General features: G+C 45.1%; 1 pseudogene; it reads right to left on the minus strand.

Moving 5' to 3' along the window:
* Positions 1–4,027: 4,027 nt before the first annotated feature.
* Positions 4,028–4,137, minus strand: LOC129709978 (U2 spliceosomal RNA; annotated as a pseudogene).
* Positions 4,138–9,409: the final 5,272 nt, after the last annotated feature.

Below are 9,409 nucleotides of genomic sequence, written 5' to 3' on the forward strand. Positions count from 1 at the left end.
AACTGCTCTGCTCTACGCAGCCTGAACCTGTGGAGTCCGGTCAACACAGAACAATTCATTAAAAGCTCGACACTTCCTTCCATCTAGTTCATCTTCACGGTCCGTTGCACCAGGAAGGCTGGAAGTATCATCAAGGATGACTGTCACTCTCGCAATCCCCTTTTCTCTCTTCTAACTTCCAGGAGATGACACAGGAGCTTGTAACCTCAGATGTCCAGACATAAGAACAACTTCTTCTCCACTGCAATCCTACACCTGACCCAATCACATCATTTATACCCCATTCTCGGAAATGCTGCCATGTGTTCTTGAACTTAACTCTACCTCAGTCATTCCATTATTATCTGATAAGGTCATAAGAAATAGGAGTAGAATAGTAAGATTAAACGAGAACTTACCAGTTTGAAGTTTGATCTGTATTTTATGAGGAGTTACGATGAGGGATTTCGTGAAGAACCCCGCTTCCACGCATGCGTGTCATTCTTCAAAGCAGCGGTGTGAGGTCACAGGAACCTATAATGATCTAACATAGTAAGATTATCAAAGAGATACCAGTTTTTGATATGATCACAAGAGGGTGGGAGCGGAGGGCACGAAATCCCTCATCGTAACTCCTCATAAAATACAGATCAAACTTCAAACTGGTAAGTTCTCGTTTAATCTTACTATTTTACTTCGGAGTCACGTGAGTGACTTCGTGAAGATTTCAAAGCTCTGTGACCTCATGCCGTGGAACGAGTCCATGCTTCACAACTGCCTTGGGTATTGGGAGAGAGCATCATTAGTAATTTTAAAACACAATTATACAAAGAGTTGTGTGGTATAACGAAAAAATATATAACATTTTTTAAAATTTGAGAATCATAACCCTGTAACCTTTTGGGCAAATTATTTTGTTGAACATAAAATGTTTTCTTAATACAATGATGGCTCCAAAAAATAACTGGATTATTAAAAACCCTGTGGAAAACCCTTTTTTAAAATGACCCTCCTGCCATTCTGAGGATTTGGTCTGTGGGTACCTGTACATTAGTGTCTATTCCTGCCATTTTTAGGACCTTTTTGAGCCACCTTGATATAGTTTGAGTCGTGACCCTTTCATGCAGTTTCTTGTAAGAGATAAACAACTCCATACTCTGACCTCGAATGTTCTGAGTATATTCTATGTATTGTTAGATGTGTCTTGTTATACACAGTCGTTTGCCATATGGGTGTACCATAAAATCAAACCCTAGACCCGAGGAACCCGATCTGTTTTCTTTTATTAAATCCTGTATGACAACACCAGTTTCTCGGTGAGATGATCAGGGAGTCCAGGCTCAGTTTGCTTAATGGCTGGACTTGTTGTGCGGTAAATAACACCATGAGCATAACCATCTTCCTGGTCTGTTACTGAGGTGACAACGCTGTTATGAGCTACAAGCTCCTCAGCATGTTGAGAAAACGACACCCATGTCCCAGATTTCGGAGTACCTGGTTAGCTTACCAGGGGTGCGTTCCCACCGCGTGCCGTTCCGATCCTTGTGATAGGTAATTGGAGAGTGCACTTGTGGCACTATTGATGGCACTGTAGCTCCATCGATTATCCTAATGGAGGCTTGTTAAAATTCCAATACGGCCAGAATGTTCTTGGCCTTTTGGTCGAGATTGTTGTCCAAGCAGTATATGCCCCATTTCTTGATGTGTCCAAGGTACTGCTTCCGTGTTGACAGTCTTAGTGCAGATGAGATGAGATTCATCGTCCTGTCTGACAGTGTAGTGGGTTTGTTAGACTCTACAAATCAATAAATCCAAAGTGTTATGGCATGGATGACTGCCTCCACTGGATAAATCAATAATTTTTTGGCAATGTTCATAGGGAACATGGTTCTAACACCATCCCCTGTAAGACTGAAATACCATGATTGAGAAGGTCAGTCGGGTACTCTGAAAATTCCAGATGCCAAGTGTGGTTGAATTTTCCCTAGTACCCCAATGATGGGTTCGAACGGGGGAAAACCTCACCCTATGGCTTATTTACATAACAATGCCAAGCTGGTTTACGAATTTTAGTACATAATATTGGGGCTAATGATTGCCCCTTTTGTAAGCTCTATATTGCCAAAGTTCCTCTATTGAGTCAATGCCTGCCATATAAAAACCCGCAACTGACACCAAGTCTTTATGAATAATAAGAGCATCCATCCTAAAATGAATATCTAGAACAAATGTGTTTAGGGTTAAAATCAATGATAATCCTGCAACCCTACTCTATCTTATTTTTAATAAATATGTTCAATCCCATCTTTTGTGTACAATTCTTGTAGCACCATGTGGGTTTTAGATTGTTTGGTTTATATAAGGACAAAATGCCCTTCTGGTGTATGATGTACTGTGGTTAATGGGATGAGAAAAACCCTATCAGATAACCCTGAATACTGCTGAGATTATATGAATCTGTAGTGATTATATACCATACATAACTATAGTGTTGCAACCTCCCCTACCCTCGTAGGTCCCCATTTAACAGAAGAAACCCCACCCACCTACCTCCATGGTTACCGGTGGTTTTGTTATTTCCTTGGTTTTTTGAAAATAAGGTTCTGGTTTAATATTTCTTGTTCGGGGTTGTGTGGGAGGTTGAGGCTTCCGCATCTTCCAGGGTGGCCGCCCTGGCCATACCCTAAAACGGATCCTGCAGGTTATATTGATTTCTGACACTGCTACTGGTATGAGCCACATTTTTTATGGCCTTGCCTGTGGCTGGTATCATGCTCCAAAATAGGCCCTTGCGCTGGCCTTGATGAGCCCCAGTGTCTTAGCTTAGTCCACACACGGTTCTTTATTTGCAAATGGTAGCATTTTTGGGGTCCTAGTGCTGGCTGAATGGCCGCCTTCCACGTGTAGTCCAGGTCATATTGCATATTATTAAACAGATCTAGTGCGTCTTGATGGTCTTTGGTTACCTACGTTTAGTCCAGGGTGCTGGTGTATGCTATGATGCCTTCCGTCAATCCCTTGAAGGTTCTCTGGATCTTGAGGTCCTGGTTCCTGATGTTCGTCCATATGCTGCCAAATGCATTGGATTACACTGGGCACCTGTAATGCCTCACCGTTGCCAGGTGGCAGATGTCTGGCCAGTGTTTGTAAATTTTTCTTGTTGGCGTATGTGGCCAGACATATAGTAATACTATTGCCATCCTGGATCCAAGTCTACCCATGTTTGACTTGGCTAAAGTAATCGGCCACCATGTCCAGCAGAGTCCCTGCTGTGTTAGGATCATGGGACGCTGTATTACCAGGCTCTGGCCCATCAGGGTCCTGCCTACTCTTTTTTATAGAGTTAGAGATCTCTAGGGTCCCACACGGGGTACCCATGTGGGGCTTAACTGCTGCCCACTTGTCTTTTGTTCTGCGGACCCCTCTTGCAAGTCAACCCAGAACTGACCCACAGTGCTCCCCTCTGATGGGGTAGAAGCATTGTGCAGCCCTCAAAGAGGTACTGCTGTGGTTTTATCACGTTGGAGCAAGGCTCCATACACCGCTTCTTCCCGCTCCAGCCCTCTCGGGCGCTGGTTGCCGGCGGTTTTATGCAAAGTCGGACCCTTCTGAGTCCACTACCTTGTTTGATTTGTGTCTAGCCTACCGCTCGGTCCATGGATCTGGCCGGTGCGGGGCCGACATCGGGCACAGCTGATCCCACTACGGTTGATCCAAGTGCCGCTGGCTGCTGCTGGCTGCCCGCTGTTCCATGGTCCTCCTTCTCCAGTTTTGTCCTTCCTTCCGTGAAGTGGATATGGCCGGTGTGGAGGATAACTGGCACAGCTGCTTCCATCTATTCCTTTAACCTGGCTTCAACGCTCTCAGCACTCCTGGCTGCTCCTTTATCTAAGACCCCTGGGACCCACCCCCGTACTGACGGTACTGGTCCCTTATGGTCGTTGCAGCCGGTCAACCCCACTCTAATGCCCTCAATTCTGGGCACTCCTACTTATATGGTCCTTAGATAAGGGACATATAAGACATTAAAACTGATGATAACAGCTACTATAGTTTTTATATAATATATATAGTCCCTAGATAAGGGGTGTATCAGATATTAAACTGATAAGAACAGATACTACACTTGATCTTAGCCAAAAAAAAACGAGAAGCGATTATTGTAACTAAAACCCCGCTGGGACCGACCCTGGTACTCACATACTGGTCCCTTGTAGTAGATTGCAGCCAGTCAACTGCAAAGTCCTTTGCTGCCGAGAAATGAACTTTCTCACCATGCTGGAGCGAAGTTGGGCACAGGTGTTTTTCCCTCTCCGGGAACCGATGTGCCCATGCTGCTCCTGCCGTTGCCAGATGCTCCTGCTGTTGCCAGCTCCTCACGAAGTGCCAGCTGCCACTGCTGCTGCCTGTGCCCCTGCAGCTGCCTGTGCTCCTGCAGCTGTTAGTGCTCCTGCAGCTGTTAGTGCTCCTGCAGCTGCCGGCTGCCACTGCTGCTGCCGCTGCGCTGCTGCTGCCGCTCCTCCGCGGTTCTCCCGCCGGCCTTCTGCACCTTACATGGACCCGGTCCATGTCTGCACCTAGAAAGGTAAGTTGAAGGAAAACGCAGGGTCTCTTACCTGCTGTTCCCGACTTTCCTTCTCCCGCCGGTGACCGTCGTTCCCTGTGTCGGGTTCGAGCCGCTTGGACCGACCCCGGTGTTCACGGGCCTGGTCCTTCGCGGCAGTTCCGCAGCCGGTAACCCCGGCTGTTCCTATGGATCCCCTGGCCCTTACCTTGTGAAGAAGGTTTTCAGCCCGAACGTCCCGTTCCGACTCCATAAGTGCCGCTGCACTCGCTGAGCGTTTCGAGCCCCGGTACCGCTGGTCCGAGCTGTCTGTCCCGCAGCCTCTGTGCTGGCTGCTACCGACTGCTCCCAAGCCAGTCTCGTTTGAGACTGGCATAGGGACCTTTTTTACTTTGCTTCCCGCCCGGCCGAGAGGTGAATTTTGCCGGTGCGGGAGCAAAGTCGGGCTCAGGTTGTTCCCCCCCCCCCAGGGAAACTCGTGCTGTTGCTGCTGCTGGCTGCTCGCCCTCCACGGGTCTCCCCGCCGGCTTTCCGCAGCCACCTAAAAGTAAGTAGAAAAAAGGAACGCAGAGTCGCTTACCTGCTGTTCCCGACTTTCAAATCTCCCGCTTGGGGAACGCCGTTCCCCTCTGTGTGACTCGTTGCAATGCGTGTAGCGATATGACACGCATGCGTGGAAGCGGGGTTCTTCACGAAGTCACTCACGTGACTCCGAAGTAAAATTATGCCATTTGGCCCATCAAGTCCAATCCACCATTCAATCACGGCTGATCTATCTCTCCCTCCTAAACCCATTCTCCTACCTTCTCCCCATAAACTCTGACACCCATACTAATCAAGAATTTACAGTGTCTATCTCTGCCTTAAAAATAGCAACTGACTTGGCCTCTACAGGCTTCTGTGGCAAAGAATTCCACAGATTCACCACCCTTTGACTAAATAAATTTCTCCTCATCTCCTTTCTAAAAGAACGTCCTTTAATTCTGAGGCTATGACTTCTAGTCCAAGACTGTCCCACTAGTGAAAACATCCTCTCCACATCCTCTATATCAAAGCCTTTAAATATTCTGTTTCATTAAGGTCCCCCCTCATTCTTCTAAACTCCAGTGCGATTGGCAGCCATGGCAACTGTCTGTTTCTTCGTCTTTTTTAAAAAGTTTTAGTGTGTTTTAAAAGGCTGTATAAATGTTCTCTGGTTTGTTTTATGTGGGGGAGGGAGAGTGGGCCACGGGAGAGCAAAGAAGGGAAAAGATGTGGAGGAGTCACTGTGATGGATGTTTACGTTAAAATGTATTTTGTGTGTTCTGTTGCTTTTTATTTGTATGACTGACTTGGCAAATTAAATTCCTTGTATGTTGCAAAACTAATAAAGTAGTATTGTGATTGTGACTGTGAGTACAGGCCCAGTGCAGAGAAATGCTCATCATAGAGGTTAACCCACTCATTCCTGGGTTCATATTTAATATTCTTTTGCACTTCTCAGATTTTGCAGACACAAAATGCTGGAGTAACTCAGTGGGTCAGGCAGCATCTTTCGAGAACAAGAATAGGTGATGTTTTGGGTCAGGATTGATGAAGGACCTGAAACATCACATATTATTTTTCTCCAGAGATGCTGCCTGACCTGTTGAGTTACTCGAGCACTTTGTGTCCAACATAGCAAGTTTGAAAATGACATGAAAGTGGGAGGCATCGTAGAGAGTGAAGATGGTTGCCATGCGGTGAGAACGGAGAGGTTGAGAAGGAGTTTCTTCCCAGAGGCAATTCGGACTGTAAACGCCTATCTCACCAGGGACTAACTCTACAGAACGTTTTTCCTTCCATTATTTATTATGTAAAAGAATATGTGTGTTATGATTGTGTTTATAATTTGTTTGGTTATTTGGTTGTTTGTCTTTTGCACAAAAGTCCGCGAGCATTGCCACTTTCATTTCACTGCACATCGCGTATGTGTATGTGACAAATTGACTTGACATGACTTGGTTATCAAAAATTGCTGCTGGAACTTGATCAGTTGGGCAGATGGGCTGAGAGATGGTTAATGGAGATCAATACAGATAAGTGCAATGTTTGAAAGGCTGAGGGGCTATCTTATAGACATATAAATCAAGAGGGGAATAGATAGGGTGAATGCATAGGGATTTTTTTAAATCTAGAGTAGGGGAATCAAGAACCAGAGGACATAGGGTTATGGTGAGAGGGGAATAATTTAATAGGAACCTGAGGGGCAACATTTTCACACAGATGGTAGTGGTTATATGGAGCAAGCTGCCAGAAAATATGGTTAAGGCAGGTACTATAACAGCATTTAAAATACATTTGGATATGTGCATGAATAGCAAATGCTTAAAGAGATATGAGCCAAACACGGGCAATGGGACTAGTGTAAATGGAGCATCTTGATCAGCATTCACAAGTTGGGCTGAGGAGTCTATTTCCGTGCTTTATGACCATGAAAAATCATAGGAAGATGAGTCAGTGCAACATGGTATGATTAACAATAAACTGTAGGGTGTGGATAACTTTAAGTTTGCACGGAGTGAAACAATTGAGGACATTTCTAGATGTGCATTGGAATTGTCAAATGTAAGAAAAATGAAGGCAGATGAGAATTTTAGCAGCACATCAGTTGAGATCCCCAGTTGAGGGTGGAGTCCCTCAAGGATACAGAGTGGAAATAGGTAGTGTTAGTAATAGCATTGGTTCAGGATCCAAATATCAACTCAATAGGGCAGGAGGGTTGTGAACACTGGTTCAGTTTCCGATGAAAGACTGAGAGATTGCAATGGGAACAAAACACAATGGTTTTAGTCTTTTCAATGTTAAGTAGAAACAAGGAACTGTGGATGGTAATTTAAAAACAAATAGACACAATGTTATGGAGTAACTCAGTGGGTCAGGCAGCATCCCTGGAGAGCATGATAGGTGATATTTCTGGTTGGGGCTCTTTTTCAGGATGAATTTAGGAGAGATGGGGGATGGGGGGGGGGGGGAGCTGGAAGAGAGGGTTGGCAGGACAAAACATGACAGGTCATAGGTGAATACCAGAGGGGGCGGGGGTTGATTGGCAGATGATTGGACACAGACCAGAGGGAAAAAAACAGATGATGTGAAACAATAGGATTGAGGAGTTGTGAACTGTGAAACTGATGAAGGTAGAGAAAGGTGGAGGGGTAGGGGGAGGGAGGAATTGGGTGCGAGTCAAGGTGGAGCATGGAGGAAGGGAGGGCGGGAAGAAATGGGTTGTGGGGGAGAAGGGGGAGAGGGAGGTGGGGTTGTTAGCTAAAATGACCTAAAATTGGCAAATTCAATGGTCATTCGTTTGGGTTGCACCTATTTCTCCCCTCCAGCCCCATTCCTTCCTCTGGTTTCAGAATTCATAACTCTTCAATCCTGTTGTGTTGCACCTTCTGTTTGTAGACAAACTTCACGCCTATATTTACATATCACCTGCCACATTTTATCCTGCAACACTCTCTCCCTTCCAGATGGATCACGTCACCTATCCATGTTCTCCACACATGCTGCCTGACCCACTGAGTTACTTTAGCGCTCTAGCGCAGGGTGCTGGAGGTGGATATGATGCTTTGGATGCTATTGGACAGCACATGGATATGCAGGGAAGGGAAGGATATGGGTGATGTGCAGGCTGATAGTTTCTCCTGGCATCATGTTCAACACAGACATTGTGGACTGAATGGCCTGTTCCTGTGCTCGACTGTTCTATGGTCCAGGTTCCATGTTGCAGAGATGGTTAGGAAAGGATCACTTGGACAAAGGGAATAACTCAGATAGGTTAAGACCAGGGTGGCCATTTCAACCTTACTATGGAGCTGCAGTGAGGTGCTTGAAAGCTGCAGGATATTACATTAGTTGATTTCTAATATGATCATTGAACTGCTGTTTGGCTAATGAAACAGTTGTTTTGTTTTGATGTAGGAAGGAACTGCAGATGCTGGTTTACACCAAAATGGACGCAAAATTCTGGAGTCACTCAGAGGGTCAGGCAGCATCTCTGGAGAAAAGGAATCGGTGACGTTTTGGGTTGGAAGCCTTCATCAGACTATTTTATTTCTCTTTCCACAGGTGCTGCCGACCTGCTGTACTTGTACTGAAATGTTCTGTTTTTATTCCTGATCAGCAGTATTCTGCTTCTGTCCACTAATTCCCATTAGTGTCCATTGAAGATATAGTTTGGAAATAACTTTAATAAAATATAATTACAACTACAGGCTTTTAAAAAAAAATAGACCTGAAAACTAATGAAGATAAGGGGAGTTATTCTGAGAAAACCAATAATGAGTTCTTCCAAGAATTCTAATCAAAAGTTGTCGCTTTTTGGTGCAAAGTCCACCTATATATAACCATATAACCATATAACAATTACAGCATGGAAACAGGCCATCTCGACCCTTGTAGTCCGTGCTGAACACGTATTCTCCCCTAGTCCCATACACCTGCGTTCAGACCATAACCCTCCATACCTTTCCCGTCCATATAACTATCCAATTTATTTTTAAATGATAAAAACGAACCTGCCTCCACCACCTTCACTGGAAGCTCATTCCACACAGCCACCACTCTCTGAGTAAAGAAATTCCCCCTCATGTTACCCCTAAACTTCTGTCCCTTAATTCTCAAGTCATGTCCCCTTGTTTGAATCTTCCCTACTCTCAGTGGGAAAAGGTTATCCACATCAACTCTGTCTATCCCTCTCATCATTTTAAAGACATCTATCAAGTCCCCCCTTAACCTTCTGCGCTCCAAAGAATAAAGCCCTAACTTGTTCAACCTTTCTCTGTAACTTAGTTGCTGAAACCCAGGCAACATTCTAGTAAATCTCCTCTGTACTCTCTCTATTTTGTT

Source organism: Leucoraja erinacea, chromosome 26 (assembly GCF_028641065.1).
Source record: "Leucoraja erinacea ecotype New England chromosome 26, Leri_hhj_1, whole genome shotgun sequence".
Lineage (NCBI taxonomy): Eukaryota > Metazoa > Chordata > Chondrichthyes > Rajiformes > Rajidae > Leucoraja > Leucoraja erinaceus.